The sequence below is a fragment of the Spermophilus citellus genome (assembly GCF_964194105.1).
Source record: "Spermophilus citellus genome assembly, chromosome: 6".
In the NCBI taxonomy this organism is placed as follows: domain Eukaryota; kingdom Metazoa; phylum Chordata; class Mammalia; order Rodentia; family Sciuridae; genus Spermophilus; species Spermophilus citellus.
The window spans coordinates 113,057,680-113,072,623 of NC_138187.1; the positions used below are offsets into that span (position 1 = coordinate 113,057,680).

Genomic DNA, 14,944 nt, shown 5'->3' on the forward strand with positions numbered 1-14,944 from the left:
TCTGCCTCTGCCACTGGGAGATATGTAGCGGCGCGGCCCGGGATCCCCTCCCTCTTCGCGCCCCACCCTCGCTCGGGCTCCGCGGAGCACGCCCTCCCCGGCGGGCGGAGACTGCGGCGGCGGGGGCTGGGAAAGGTGGGTGGCAAAACGCTGCTGGGCGCTTGGTCGCCGCCGCCACTGCGGTCGTGTGCACCAGCCTTTCGGATGAAACTTGAGGCCAGTAGTGCAGGTGGGGCCCGCGACCCAGCAGAGGTGGAGCGGGCCGGGTGAGCCAGGGACTCTTTTTAAACACGTGCGTCTGAAGGAGGTGGGTAGCTGCGGAAGAGTATGATGAGTGCTTCGCGCCTAAACCCCACAGCCACCCCGCTAGTTCTAGCAGTTTCGTCTATCAGAGCGAAAAGTGTGGGGACTGGGTTTCGGGGGAGCGTTGCCTCGTCTTGGTTGGAGATAGATGACGACTGTTGTACCCCGTGGCTGCTTAGATGGATTGTCCCAAACTCTACCGCACTCAGTACACTGTACTGCGTTTATAGCCCTGCTCCCAGACTCTAAAATTCTCCATTATCGTCCTTCTCTGACATTCTCCACATTCCCCCCCACCCCCACCACCACCGTTTGACCTTGGGATTGGGGAAACGTAGATTTTGAGGACTTTGCTGGGTAGAAGAGGCAACAACAGTGTTCCATTAGTATTGGTATTGGCCTAGTGGCACTGTGAAGAGAACATGTGCTTTTTGGACGCAGACCCTTTTCTAGCTTAAGTTTCTTAATCTCTCAAAACGTCGGTTTCTTATCTGAGAAAACAGGGATAAAAGTAGTACCAGCAACACGGGAGGATGCAGAAGGAAGATCACAAGTTGGAGGCCAGCCCTCAGCAATTTAGAGTGAAAATAAAAGGAGCAGGGGTGTGGCTCAGGAGTAAAGCACCCTGGGTTCAATCCCCAGTACCAAAAAAAAAAAAAAAAAAAAAAAAAAAAAAAAAAAAAAAAGTCAAACCAATGAAAAGGATTAAATAAGAAATAGAGGGAATAAAAACCTAGCACAGAGCCTGGCCTTTCTACACACATTCCATAAACGTTAGGGATTATTATCTCCCAGTGGCCCAGTACCTTGGAAATTCACATGCTTGCTTTGTAAGGAATCAATGAAAGGGATTCCAGTCATTCCAAATAGAACCTGGGTTTCAGCTTCACATCATGTACAACCACAAAAATGGGATCCTAATTAGAATAAGTTATACTCCATGTGTGTGTATATGTCAAAATACACTCTACTGTCAGGTATATCTAAAAAGAACAAACAAAAATTTTTTTAAGAAGAACTTGAGTTTCAGATAAGTCAATCCAGGAAAAAAGGAGCAATGCCCTAAAAGATGATTGATGAATTCTGGTGGAACTACATCACGGTTTGGAATAGAACCTTGCACAGAAAGGCACTAGATAAAAAACTTGTTGCTTGATTCTAATGCTGACATGCTAATTGCCCTGTGAATCCAATGACTTTAGTATTGAAAGGGAAGTTATAGAGCTAGCCTTACAACTAACCAGTGGCAAAACTAGAATTAGATATGAACATTCCTAATTCAGGGCTCTTTCTATTAAATCTCAGAGTTGATGCCTGTCTGGACACACCTCCAGTTTAGAAGGTGCCTTTCAGCTGGCATGGAGAAACAGTACCATGTCGAGGAACTGTTGACCTTGGTGGTCAACAGATCTGCATTTAATTGTCTCTGGGCTTAGAAAATATGAAGCTTCTGGTTTAAAAATTAAGAATGATTTAAGACAGCAACAGTAGAGCATTAAACCAAGATGAGGTTCTTTGGAGCATAAGACCCTGGGCAACTGTACAAATCGCACACTGGTGAATCCAGCCCTTCTCTGGATTATACCCCTTATCACTTTCACCTTTACATTTACATAATGTATAAATTCAGTTTGACAAATCTGCAGCCACCTTGAGTCATAACCAACCTGATCAACCCCTGAGTTGCCCTGATCAGTTTTCCCGGCATAGTTTCCCAGCACACTATAAATAGTAGTATGTGGAAACTTACAACTGGACCCAGGCACCAGGAACGTGCCTGACACTTTGACATTAACTTGAGATAAACTAGGTATATTCTAACTTGGATGATATCACTTTTGTCCTGAACACTTTATAAACTCCTTTCTGACCAAATTGTGGGGATCCACTTGGTCTTGCTACTGCCCATGACCATGCTTCCATCAGTAATTTCTCCAATAACCTGCCCTGGGTGCAATCCTGGATCTGTTCACCTCTTTGCTTGGGTCTCACAGTACTGTGGAGCTGGTTCTTATACCCTAGGACCAGGTCATTCCAGAACACATAAGTATTTCTTCCAGTATAAATTGCCCTTAAAAGAAAATTGAGAAAATATAGAAATGAAGAAGATCAAACAAATAGCAGTTAGCCATTCTCAGAAACAAAACAGTGGTTTTTATTTCTAGCTTCATTTTTTTTTTTTTTGCTTTATACATACATACAGTCCTTTATTTTCATTGTTGTAATCATACCACATAAAATTTCATGACACCTAAACAATAAGACAGTATCAAAGGAAAATTCAATAATTCAAGTAATTTGAGCTGGTCTTTTGTTCTGGTGGTTTTCTGTATCTGTTGCTTATTTATTTATTTATTTTTTTGCTTGTTTTTGAGACAGGGTTTTGCGATGTTGCCCAGGCTGGCCTTGAATTTGTGATCCTCCTGCCTCAGCCTCTCCAGTAGCTGGGATTACAGGCACATGCCACTGCACCCAGATTTCCTCCTTTATACATAGTTTAGTTTTTGTTTTCTAATTTTTCCTACCCATGTATAGTTAACACCTCAGTTTATTCCAAGTGAAGGCCAATAAAGTGTTTCCCATACAATGAAAAACTTGGTTCACCATGAAGTTTCTTTCAACAGTATCCCATTTCTTTCTTTGCCTTATACTCCTGTCCCATCTCCAGCCTTGGGCATCTCAGGGAAATGATCAGTGCGTGAAGAGGAATGAGTTTGAATTTCTGGGAAGCTTAGTTACCCAGGCTGTGAGCCTCCTCCTGGCCCATCACTGGCCCATTATGCCCATAGGAACATCTAACCAGACACTTCCTTTAATATAGAATTTGAGTGTCTCTATATCTGGCATTTTCTCCATAAATGAACTCTTGAGTTTCTCAATGTCCATAGGGCATATTCGATTCATCCCTTGCTTCCCAGCTAGGTCTTATCAGAAAGCCAGAAAGCTTCCCCAGTCTCCAGGTGAACTCCAGCTCGCAGAGTTCTCCATCCTGCCACCCCCAGGATCCCCAACCTGTATTCACACACCCCCTTGAATCCCAACCAGAAAAGAACACTGCCCAGGCTGAGCCATGTGCCCTAAGATCTTTGTTTTCCTCTCATGGGTGTTTGGATGTTTGGAATATCCTAAGAATCAAGGTTTTTTAAAGTTACTTTATTTATAAAAATTTAAAAGACATAAAACACTCACTTATTATCTGATTCAACAGTGGCTAGCATTTTGCCATACATGCTTCCTGGTTGTCCTGAAATTGTATTTTACAGCTGGTTTGTTCAAACTAGGATCTAAAGATTTTTTTCTCCTCACTCCGCATACCCTGGACACTTTAACCCTTTTCTTGTATATAATTTATGCAACAATAACTATTTAAAAAGTTGTGTGCCTGCCATTGCCAGCTCTGTGTCGAGCACAGTGACTTTATTCACTGGTAGCCAATGTCTGTTGCCCTCTGTGCCCTCGTATGTGCAAGTTGGCTCTGGCTGGCTTCGGACAGTGTTTCCTTGTTTGTCACACATTCACGTGTGAAGCTATGAATTGCAAATTTATGTGTGTTGTATAAATCGCCTCTTTATTTTCTTTAAAATAATTTAAATCTAACTTTGAGTCACATTCTGGCTTGACTGGTAAGGAACTTAGTATCCACCTTCACTGGGGCTCCCCACAAGATTGCAAAGCTGCTGGGGGGCTTACATAACACTAAAGCTTAGGGCAGCTCCTGTCTTTGTTCATGGATTCACGCTGGAGCCTGCTGAGACATCCTGCTAGACTGGTCCTTAGTCCTTTCCCCTCTGATTCGCTCTCTACTAGCTGGAAAGCCTGGGAGTCCCAGTGCCTTGGCTCTGGCCTCCCACACAGCCATACTTCTCAGGTCTTGCCTCTTCCTCAGATTGCTGGCATGCAGTAATGTATGAGTCCCTTCTTCTCCAGGACCTCAACCTTGGCTTCTTTCTAGCCTGCAAGAAATTGCCTCCTGCTTCCCTCTGGCTGTTGGCAAAAGCATTCTCTCTTCTCTCCCATTCCTCCCCCAAAAGGACATCTCCCAGGATCTCTACTAGAAGATAAATCTTTCCTCAAACCAGAAAGAACCTTTGTCTTCAAAGATCTTTTACTTTTTACCTTATAATTTATTCAGCCAATATTCATTAGTGCAGCAGCAGTGACTCTTATAATGTTAAAAGATTTCTGTTCTGATTGGTGAAGAGTAGAATGGCTATAGCAGTAGGCAGTAAAGTCAATTAATAATTAAATTCTAAATTAAACTCATTCATTCAGGTTAATCATATAGGATGCCACAAAGACCATTGATAAATGGACTTCCTATATGTTTATTTATCACAAGGCACTTCATAATGTATGACACTTTTATCACTATACTGAATTCACATGGTTGCCACTGATTCTGAATAGTTGCTACTTTAGTTGTATTGTTCATACACTATAATTCTTATGTAAGTATAGTGTTTCAATATTTACAAATTTATCAATAAAACATTAAAACAAACTCAGAATAAAGAGATAACCAATAGTGGATACATTTATTAATTTTCCATTAAATTTCATATACCTCAAGTATCTGAGTCTACAGAGAACAAGCAGTGATATTAAAAATAAACTGCAGCCTAAAGGATCTTCAGTGACCGGAACACCTTTCACACTACAAGAAATTTACAAAATAATACAATACTTTTTATTTCTATAATAATAATTTTATTATTTTAACAAAAATATGCCACCAGTGCTACTTTGGAGATAAATGGTACTCAGAGTTCATCATTAAAAGACTTCATGAGAAACTAGAATATGTTACCCACCCCAAAATATGAAGAATTTCTGAGCTGAAGGCAATTAAGAACCAGATACAGGAAAGTTCTCTTCCCTTCCTCTAACTGCTTAAAATCAGTGTCATGGTTTAGATATTAGGTGTCCCCCAAGAATCTCATGTGTGAGACAATGCAAGAATGTTCAGGAGTGAACTGATTACAACATAAGAGCTGTAACCTAAACTAATGTGGATTGACTGGATAGCAATCATAGGCAGGTAGTGCCCTGTGGCTGAAGAAGGTCATTGGAGTGTGCCTTTGGGGTTTATATTTTGTGCCTGGTGAGCAGAGCTCCCTCTCTGCTTCCTGGCTGTCAAGTCCTGGGCTGCTTTCCTCTGCCTTGCCCTTCGGCCATGAAGTTCTGCCTTCTGCTCAGGCCCCGAGCAATGGAGATAGCTGACCAGGCACTAAACCTCTGAAACCATGAGCCAAAATAAACTTTTCCTCCTGTAAGATTTTCTTGTTGGGTATTTTGGTCACAGTGATATAAAGCTGACTAAAACAATCAGGACATAGATTTACGAAGATAAAAGCCTACCTCCTCTTCTACCAGGGGAAACAAAGATTAGCCACAGGAGACAATTTTGGACCTGTATTGGCTTACAGATGGTACCAGAGGAATCAACTAGCCTTTATTAACTAGCCTTTATCGGCCATTATTTGCCATCCCTCAAGTTGCCACCCCTAGAGATTCAAAGTACTTTTCCTTTTTTTATCACTTTTCTAAAAATTAACTGTTTTTTTATGAAAGATTATATTCATATATACATATACATTTACATGTATATGCAAAAATTCAAAGCCACCTATTTTAGAACTATGCATTGTCTAAGTATCTTCCATGTATATATTAAATACACATGTTAACAAAATTCTGCTTTTCTCTTGTAAATCTGTCTTTTATGATAGGGGTCCCTTCCAACTAAAAACTTGAAGTTTGAAAAAAATATTCTTCCCCTACAACTTACGTATTCATCAGAATGGCAGTGACATTCTGTCAAAAATCATGGTTTGATTTTTTAAAATTGTAATTATCCATCAAAAGATTAACAAAAGCAATCAGAAGATCAGTTTTTTATAATAATGCATTTGAAAAAATAAAATCTAGATTTGTTTTTAATAAAACAATTGAAAATATTAAGAAAGAATCCTTATAAATGTTAAAACTATCCAGTGCTTAAATATAGTCGAGCATTTTCAAACATGAAATATTCAATAGCCTTTTAAAAATAATTATATCTATATGAGCATACACTGTGTTCCAAATTTATGGTCCCACTTGTTGGAAAACATATATCTTCTAAAATGAGAAAGCAACTTATTTGACAAGTTATAAATCGAGACAGTAAAATATTCATCTTCTATGAAACTGTTTCATATAAGGCATTTTAATAATTCATTTAAAATGAGAAATTTTAAATTTTTTTGAATCTTGTGGTGTTAAAACGAATAATATCTAAAATAATGTACTAGACTTTATTGTGAATATTTGAGAAAAAATAGCATCAGTGAGAAGTATGTTCATGGAAACCTTTGGTTCAGACTGTGCTGGTATCTCTATGCTAGAGAGAAAGTCTGGCATTTCAGCTAAAATTTTGGAAACACTTCTGAATATTTTTAATTTATCACTAAGTCACTGTATTTAATTACCCCTAGATGATGTAATGAAGAATGTTAACCCAATAACTCACTCTGTTTTTTTCCTTCATAAGTTTTATATTTACTAAGGTGTTAGTGTTCCCAGGCTGCCATAATAAAATACCACAAATAGAGTGGCTTAAGCAACATAAATTTATCTTCTCATGGGTCTGAAGGCTGAAAGTCCAATACCAAGGAATTGGACAATTTTGCTTGTGGTAAGCACCCTCTCCTGGCACGTAGACAACTGCCTTCTCCATGTCTTCAATTGACCTTCTGCGCACCTGTGGAGAGAAAAAGAGACCTCTAGTGTCTTTTTCTCTTCTTATATAGTAACAGTCCTATCAGATGAAAAGTCCACCCTTAGGAACCCTCTAAACCTCTATTATATCATTATAAGCCCTTCCTCCAAATACAGTTACATTGGGGTTAGGTATTCAACATATGGATGGGAGGGACACACAATTCAGTCCACAAAACTACAATAAGTGAAATAAACAGAATTAAGTAATATCTCTGATGATCTAGGAATTGAAATTAAAAATTTAAAGAATATTTGAACACCAATGGACAACCTATGCTTTAATGCAAAGAAAATTTTAAATTTTTATATTCACTTTATCATAACTTGTAAAATAGGAGTAAACATTTGGAATTTTTTTAAAAAAGTAGAGAATTAAACTGAATAAAAGTTAATCAATAAAAAATAAAAATTAACCTTCATAAAGATTAATAAATAAAAATTAATAAAATGTTCTACTCACCTTTCTGTCACTATTACATAATACTTGATTTTAATCAACTTGTAAGGATGGAAGATTTATTTTGGCTCACAGTTTCAGTTTAGGTCCATGATCACTATTGCTTTGGGCCTGTAGCATCACAGTACAGCATGGTAGGAGCATGTAGCAGAGGAGGCCTAGAAGGCAATAGCAGTCAGAAAGCCATAAGAGAGACAAGAAAGGACCAGGATTCCAATATCCCCTTCAAGAATTCACAATCCCCATGACTTCCTTCCACTAGGCTCCACCTAAATGCCAGTATCTCCCAATGGCACCACAGGCTGGCAACCAAGCTAGTCTTTTTTTTTTTTTTTTTTGAAGACTAAATTTTTTTAAATTTTTTTCATGTCTTCATACATGTACTTTGATAGTAATGATCACCACATTTCACTATCATTAATTACCCCATGCCCCCTCCCTTCCCCTCCAACCCCTCTGGCCTATCTAGAGTTTGTTTATTCCTCCCATGCTCCTGCTCCCTACCCCACTATGAATCATCAGCCTTATATTAAAGAAAACATTCGGCATTTGGTTTTTTGGGATAGGCTAACTTCACTTAGCATTATCTTCTCTAACTCCATCCATTTACCTGCAAATGCCATGATTTTATTCTCTTTTATTGCTGAGTAATATTCCATTGTGTATATAAGCCACATCTTTTTTATCCATTCATCTATTGAAGGGCATCTAGGTTGGTTCCACAGTTTAGCTATTGTGAATTGTGCTGCTATAAACAGTGATGTGGCTGCTAAACACCAAAAAAAGAAATAAACCAATCAATAAATGGGCCAAGGACCTGAAGAGATAGTTCTCAGAAGATGATGTACAATAAATCAACAAATACATGAAAAAATGTTCATAATCACTAGCAATTAGAGAAATGCAAATTAAAACCACTCTAAGATTTCATCTCACTTTAGTCAGAATGGCAACTATTATGCATACAAACAACAATAAGTTTTGGCGAAGATGTGGGGAAAAAAAAGGTACACTCATACATTGCTGATGGAACTGCAAATTGGTGCAGCCAATATGAAAGCAGTATGGAGATTTCTTGGAGAATTGGGAGTGGACCCACCATTTGACCCAGCTGTCCCTCTCCTTGGTTTATACCCAAAGGACTTAAAAACAGCATACTACAGGGACACAGCCACATCAATGTTTATAGTAGCACAATTCACAATAGCTAAACTATGGAGCCAAGCTAGCCTTTTTTCACATGAACTTTTACACATGGAAATTTGGGGGAAATTCAAGATCCAAATTATAACAAGTGGTATCTATACTTTACAAGAAATTTGTCTGTTAAACCAATAATTTAATTCAACAAAATAACTAAGTATATAAGTACAAATAAAAGAGAGTATAGAAGCAAAGAAATATATTCTACTTGAAACAAGAAAAATTATAAATTGTAAGAAAGTTATTAGAATATCTAAGTTCTATAAATTCTTAAATTATGATCAAATAAATGTATATAAATGTATAATCTCTAAATATAATTATGATAATTTAAATGATAAATTATTAAATGATCTAAAAATACATAAAAAGCATAATGAATTTTTAAGTTGTTTCTATTTATTAAATGCTTTCAGCTGAACCAGAAGCTGTTTACAAATCTCCATAGATTTATTAAATATTGTGTTCCAGCCCCCAACTGTCCCAGTCATGCCTCCAAACTGTCACACATGTGAGGAAGGCCACACTGGCCCTGTTAGCAGGACAGAGGCAAATGCTCAGCTAATCCCAGCCCACAGCTCAGAATCACTACCAAATGAAGGATGGCTATTGTTTTTTAACAACCAAGCTTAGGGCTTGTTTGTTATGCAGAAATAGGCAACCTTAAAAGTTCTTTAATCAATAAGTGATCTTTTATTTGATACCTTTTGTGTTAGCTTTTCGTCACTATGACAAATACCTGTTAAAACCAGCTTAAAGGACGAAAAAATTATTTGAGCTCATGGTTTCATGGATTTCAGTCCATAGTCAGCTAGTTCCATTGCTTAGGTGCCGCAGAACATCATGGCAGAAGGGCATGGCTGAGGAAAACTGGTCACCTCATGGCAGTTGGGAAACAGAAAGAGAGAAAGGAAATGGACAAGGACAAGATATAGTCCCCAAGAGCAACCCCTCACTGACCTACTGCCTCCAGTCATGCCCCACCTGCAAACAGTTTCCATCACCTCCCAGTAATCCATTCAGCTATCAATAGATTAATCCCTGGATGAAGTCAGCACCCTAAGGATCAAATCACTTCCCAAAGGATCCAATCACTTCCCAAAGGGTCCAATCACTTCCCAAAAGACCCATCTCTGAACATTGCTGCAGTGGGGACAATACCTCTAAAACATGAGCCTTTGGGGGACCCTTCATATTTAAACCATAAGACCTTTGTTGGCTTATATTTTTGTATTCCATATATTTTGATGTTTTAACAACACCTTTATGTCCAGGGAGAGACTACCCTTCCTGGCACTAGCCAATCCTGAAGATAGTACAGGGTAGCAAACAGCATACCTTTGATATACAGACTAACCAGAGCACAGCCATCTCCTCTCTGTCCTGAATGCCCTTGAGGCAAAATCCTACCTTCTAAATCATCATGGAGCCAGGTACCAGGCAACTAGAGGCCACCAGTTATTATTTAAATTAGCCAGTTCTAAATTCTTCAAATTGCCCTACCTTGCCTTTCCTATGGGAGCCCCAATAAAGACCCAGACTCTCCCTTTCTCCTGCCCCTTCTGCCTCCTTACCTATACTGGTACTTGCTCATGTGGCCCTGCATGCCATGGCTCCTGTTCCTTGCACCTGTGAGTATAATAAACTTTGTTTTCCTGACCCCCTACTGGGTGGTTGCACCTGACTCATTGAGGACAGAACTCTTCTGGAAATGAGGCAGACACTCTTGCTCTTCCAGGTTGGGTAAGATGTGCCTCCAGATCCGGTACCTCCACTTGCTCTAATCCCACACCTTCCTGAGCCTCTTCACATAGCAGAGGCACCCAGGCTCTGGAGACGGGGTCAGGGGGCTATGTCTAGGAAGGACACCTGGGCCAGGCCTGGGCTTTAGGGGTCACTTGTCCTCGTGCTTTGGAGTACTCACTTACCACCCTGATTAGTTTTATTATATTAAAATATACAAAATAAAGTTTACCATTACTGTTGTAGGGACAGACGAGGCAGGGCACCAAAGATAGCAGGAAACAGTTTTATTTGGCTGCAGCCAGGTTTAGAGGGCACAGCTTTTGCTGTAATCAATTAATCCCCTGAACCCCGAATTCAGGTAGTTTCAGAACTTTATACCCAGCATGTAAGGGGAGGGGCTCAGAAGTTCACAGTCTGCAGAAGTTCACATAAAGCAGCTTTTTCTTTCACTTTTCTGGGTAAGTTAACCCTTCAAGGATAACATCTGAGAAGGGGAGAGCTTCTTCTCCCCTTTCTTTCCTCCTCCTGCCAGCTATTACCATGGAGCCTAAATGGTAACTTCTCTTATCTTAAAAATGTAGACATCTCTGTGAAGCTCCAGCTCAAGGCCACAGGCCTTGTTAAAGAATTTTTTTAAATCGCATTTTGCATTTGCAAACACACTTCTACAAACTACTATACTGGATAAATGTTTGTGAAAACTAGTAAAGGAGCATTCAGCACCTGGAGTGCTGATTTCTTCCAGGACAGTGGCCAAGTAAAATAGAGCAACAGGAAAATAGGAAGTTTAACTACATTGAACTTTTTTGTAGAAACTCTTTTGCTTACAGTCTAAAAATCAATTATGGTGAAGATTTCTGGAGAAGCTTAGTTGAGATTTTCTTTGTGGAGGAGGGAGTGCCACTACATTACAACCATTTTTAAGAGTTCTGTTCCTGAAGTGTCCTCCAAAGGCTCACTTGTGTTAAAGATTTGGTCACTGCTGGGAAGTCTTGGGTTCTTTAGGAGTGATGCCTACTGGCAGGAAGTTAGGTCACTGGGCGGTATGCCCTTGAAGGAGGCCCTGGGATCCTGGCCCCTTTCTCTCTCTTTCTCTGCTCCCTGGCTGCCATGAGGTGAACAGCTTTGCTCCACCACGCCCTGTGCCAGCTCGGTCAGTGCACACAGGATGGACAGGAACTGCAAATGAAGAAGCCACACTTTTGTCAAAGAAGTGATGGAATGGAGCATGAGTTGGGAATGACGATTTCAGAGTATCCTCATGTCTAGGAAGATGGATTAATGGAATGCAGTGGTGTGTTTGCATTCCCCACTCTTCTAAATGTCATCTTCCCTAAACACTGCCTTCCAGTGGAAATCAAGTGATTTTCCTATTATTGGCACCACTAAACAGGCACTAAACAGATAGCAAACAATGAGCTTTTGTTACAAATACTCCATTTAGTTTGGGGCCCTGGTTCCTCCCATACCTGGAGATGGGTGGTCTATTTTAACAATACTGCTTAAGAGGCAGCTGCCTCATCAGGGGAAACTGGCTTAGAAATGGCACAGCTTGAGTGGGAGGGCCTTAATGGTTCATGCTGGAGATGTGGAAGCCCACACCCTTCCAACTTCATGTCTAACATTGACTTCAGTATGTTCTGAGAGTCCCTTCTCCTCTCACTGATTTCTGTCCTCTTTGTCTTCTACTCCTCTGTGCTCTACCAAAATCTCAGCTTTTAAAAGATCTGAGACACTTAATTATTCTTATTGTCTCATTTCATATAAAAGATGCCTGAAACTGTTGTAAAGATCAGAGTGAGCACATATAGGCACAGACACAAACACACACATGAACAGGAAATGAAAGAAGCTTTCACAGTGGGATAAAAACAAGTCCTGGAAGTCTCTTCTGAATGAGCACGGGATGTCATCATGACCCTACCAGCTAATGACAGCTTATATGCCTATGTGTTCCATGAAAGTAGTTTATAAATAGTCGCTATTAATAATCAATGTGGATTGCTTCCTGGGTGCCAGATCCTGTGCAAACACTTACTATCTCCATTAATTCTCACATTCTGACATATTGGTATTATCATTCCCATTGTACCAGTGAGGAAACTGAGACTGAGAGAATCTTATGGCACTTGCCACAAGGTCACACAGCAAATAGCAGTGTTGGCTACGATTCATGCTCAAATCTATGTGATTCTATAGCCTGAAGTCTAATCCTCTCTCTATATACCCCAGAGGAGAAGGCCCAGAGTTGCTGCCTCTCTGGAAAGTTATAGAAGCTTAAGCCCCTGAGAATAAAAATGGGCTTTTATAGTATAATTTCTAAGATCTATAAAACCAGAAGTTCTCCAGCTGGGACCTCTGTGTCTTGTTGTGCATGGCAAGGTGTAGCAAAAGACAGCTGGGAGAATGACCCCAAACACATGTAGAGATCATTCAAGCTGCCCCTACCATCACAGGTCCACAATGCTGAGTCTTAAGGGCAGGAAGGTTTCAAGAGAGTGTATCTCAGGAGTCCTCACACCCTCAGGCCTGTATCACCTAAGGTATCTGCAGCCTGCATTCCAGTGTAGCACCATTCAGCCACCCCACCCACTGCTCAAGCAAGGCCAGGTGCTACCCCAGCTGACACTGTAGAAGACACAAACCATAAAACTTAGGTTCATGCATGTGGAGCTAGTTATGTAAGGCACAGACCCCATGAGCTATGGAAAAATGCTTACCTCCACCTAGTTTTCAAAAAATGTGTCAGACAGTCTGAGGTCCAGGCAGAAACCTACAGCAGGTGTGGAGTCAGAATAGAGAGTCCTCATAAGGGCAATGCCTAGTGGAGTCATGGGAATGGAGTCACCCACAATGCCTAGAACTGCAGAGCTACCAGCATGCAACACCAGCCTAGGAGAGCTGCAGACAAGATGCTCCAACACAGAAGAGCCGCTGAGAGCTGAGTCCAGCAAAGCCATGGGAAGTTTACATCTGGAAGGCAGGACATGGAGGCAGAGAAGATTATTCTCAAGACTTGGACTTTAGTATTGATTAGCCTGTTGGGTTTTGAACTTGTATGGGGCCTGTGACTCTTTTTTTATTTCCTTTTTCTCCCTTGGGAATGGAAATGTCTATCTTATGCCTGTTCCACCATTGTATTTTGAAAGAAGATAAGTTGTCTAGAAATTTGCCTCAGAAATTTAAAAAAAAAAGCCTCAGAATGAATTGTACCTTAAGTCTCATTTGCATGATGTTTCGATAATACTTTTGACTTTTACTTTAAAGTTGATGCTGGAATGAATAAGACTTTCAGGGAACATTAGGGTGGAATGAATGTATTTTACATGAGGGAAGAACATGACTTTTGGACCCAAGGGCAGTACTGCACTGACATTTAGAAGTATTCTGATTAAGTGGTGATTCTCAAACCTCTAAGCAAAACAGTAAGGTCCCCACTGGCAAGCCTGCACTTGGGAGGAACTGGAAAGAACCCTCAACCCATACCTCCATCCTCACCACTCTCAGCTCCCTTCTCACTTCTCAATCTCTTCTCCAGCTTGAGGTAAGTGACAGAGAGACTCAAAGAACACTCAAAGGGCCAAGAGTCCTTTCTTTGGGACTGGGCAGTTATATGAGTGTGTTCACCTTGCCAAAACTTGAATGTGGGGCAGAAATACTACTTTAAGCCACAAGACAGCCATCAGAGATAAAAGTGGCCAAATGTCGGCAAACAATTTATACAAACAGCAACCCTGATCAAACCCCCTAGGAGTCACTTGGAAAGAGGCTGCAGCCTACAGCTCCCCCAGAACAAATAAGTTTTGCCTGTGCATACAAAGGGATGTGACCTTCATTTAACCCCAGATATTCCATGTCACCTGAAAAGAGAAAACCATTATTTTGATTCAGAATGTATACTTATAATGATGGTGACTGATAATGCCTATTTCTATAACATGCTATAACTTCAAAGTGCTTCCACATCCATGGGGTCAGACTTGGACAGAAAGTGATTGGAGATGTTGTGAATTTAATGACATTTTGTGGCAGGGCTTGAGCCTCTGCCCCTGAGAATTACTCAGCTGCCCTAACATCCTGGCACAGGTGAGGCAGAAGCAGATCCAAACTTAGAAAATCGACTGGTGTGTTTTGGGTTTTCTTAAAAGCCATAATTGTGCTCACTTGGCCACTTTCCTCTCCACAGCTCAGGCTCATTAATCAATTCTCACAAGGATGTGGGAAGTTGATAGATATTATGATCCTCAGTAAAATAGCTCCAAAGTAAAAGAAATGGGTCAGGGATCAGTCAGTGGCTTGGCCCAAGGCTTAATGCTAAATCACCTTCAGAACTAGGAAATCATCTTCAAAGAACGGAACTTGGAGAGCCCCCAAGGTAGGTTCCAAAGCATGAGAGGCTGATCACCAAAACCCAAAGTCTTTTTTTTTTTAACTCCTAGAATCAGCACCATCCAGTCAGAGAGAAGAAATAAG

At 40.4% G+C, this 14,944-nt stretch overlaps 1 long non-coding RNA gene across 1 annotated transcript; it reads right to left on the reverse strand.

Moving 5' to 3' along the window:
• Positions 1–4,811: 4,811 nt before the first annotated feature.
• LOC308651513 lies at positions 4,812–9,610 on the reverse strand. Its single transcript, XR_014022571.1, has 3 exons — positions 9,465–9,610; positions 7,526–7,680; positions 4,812–7,045 (listed from the first exon to the last, which is right to left on the reverse strand). It is a non-coding gene; the product is annotated as an uncharacterized lncRNA (long non-coding RNA).
• Between the last annotated feature and the right edge of the window lie 5,334 nt (positions 9,611–14,944).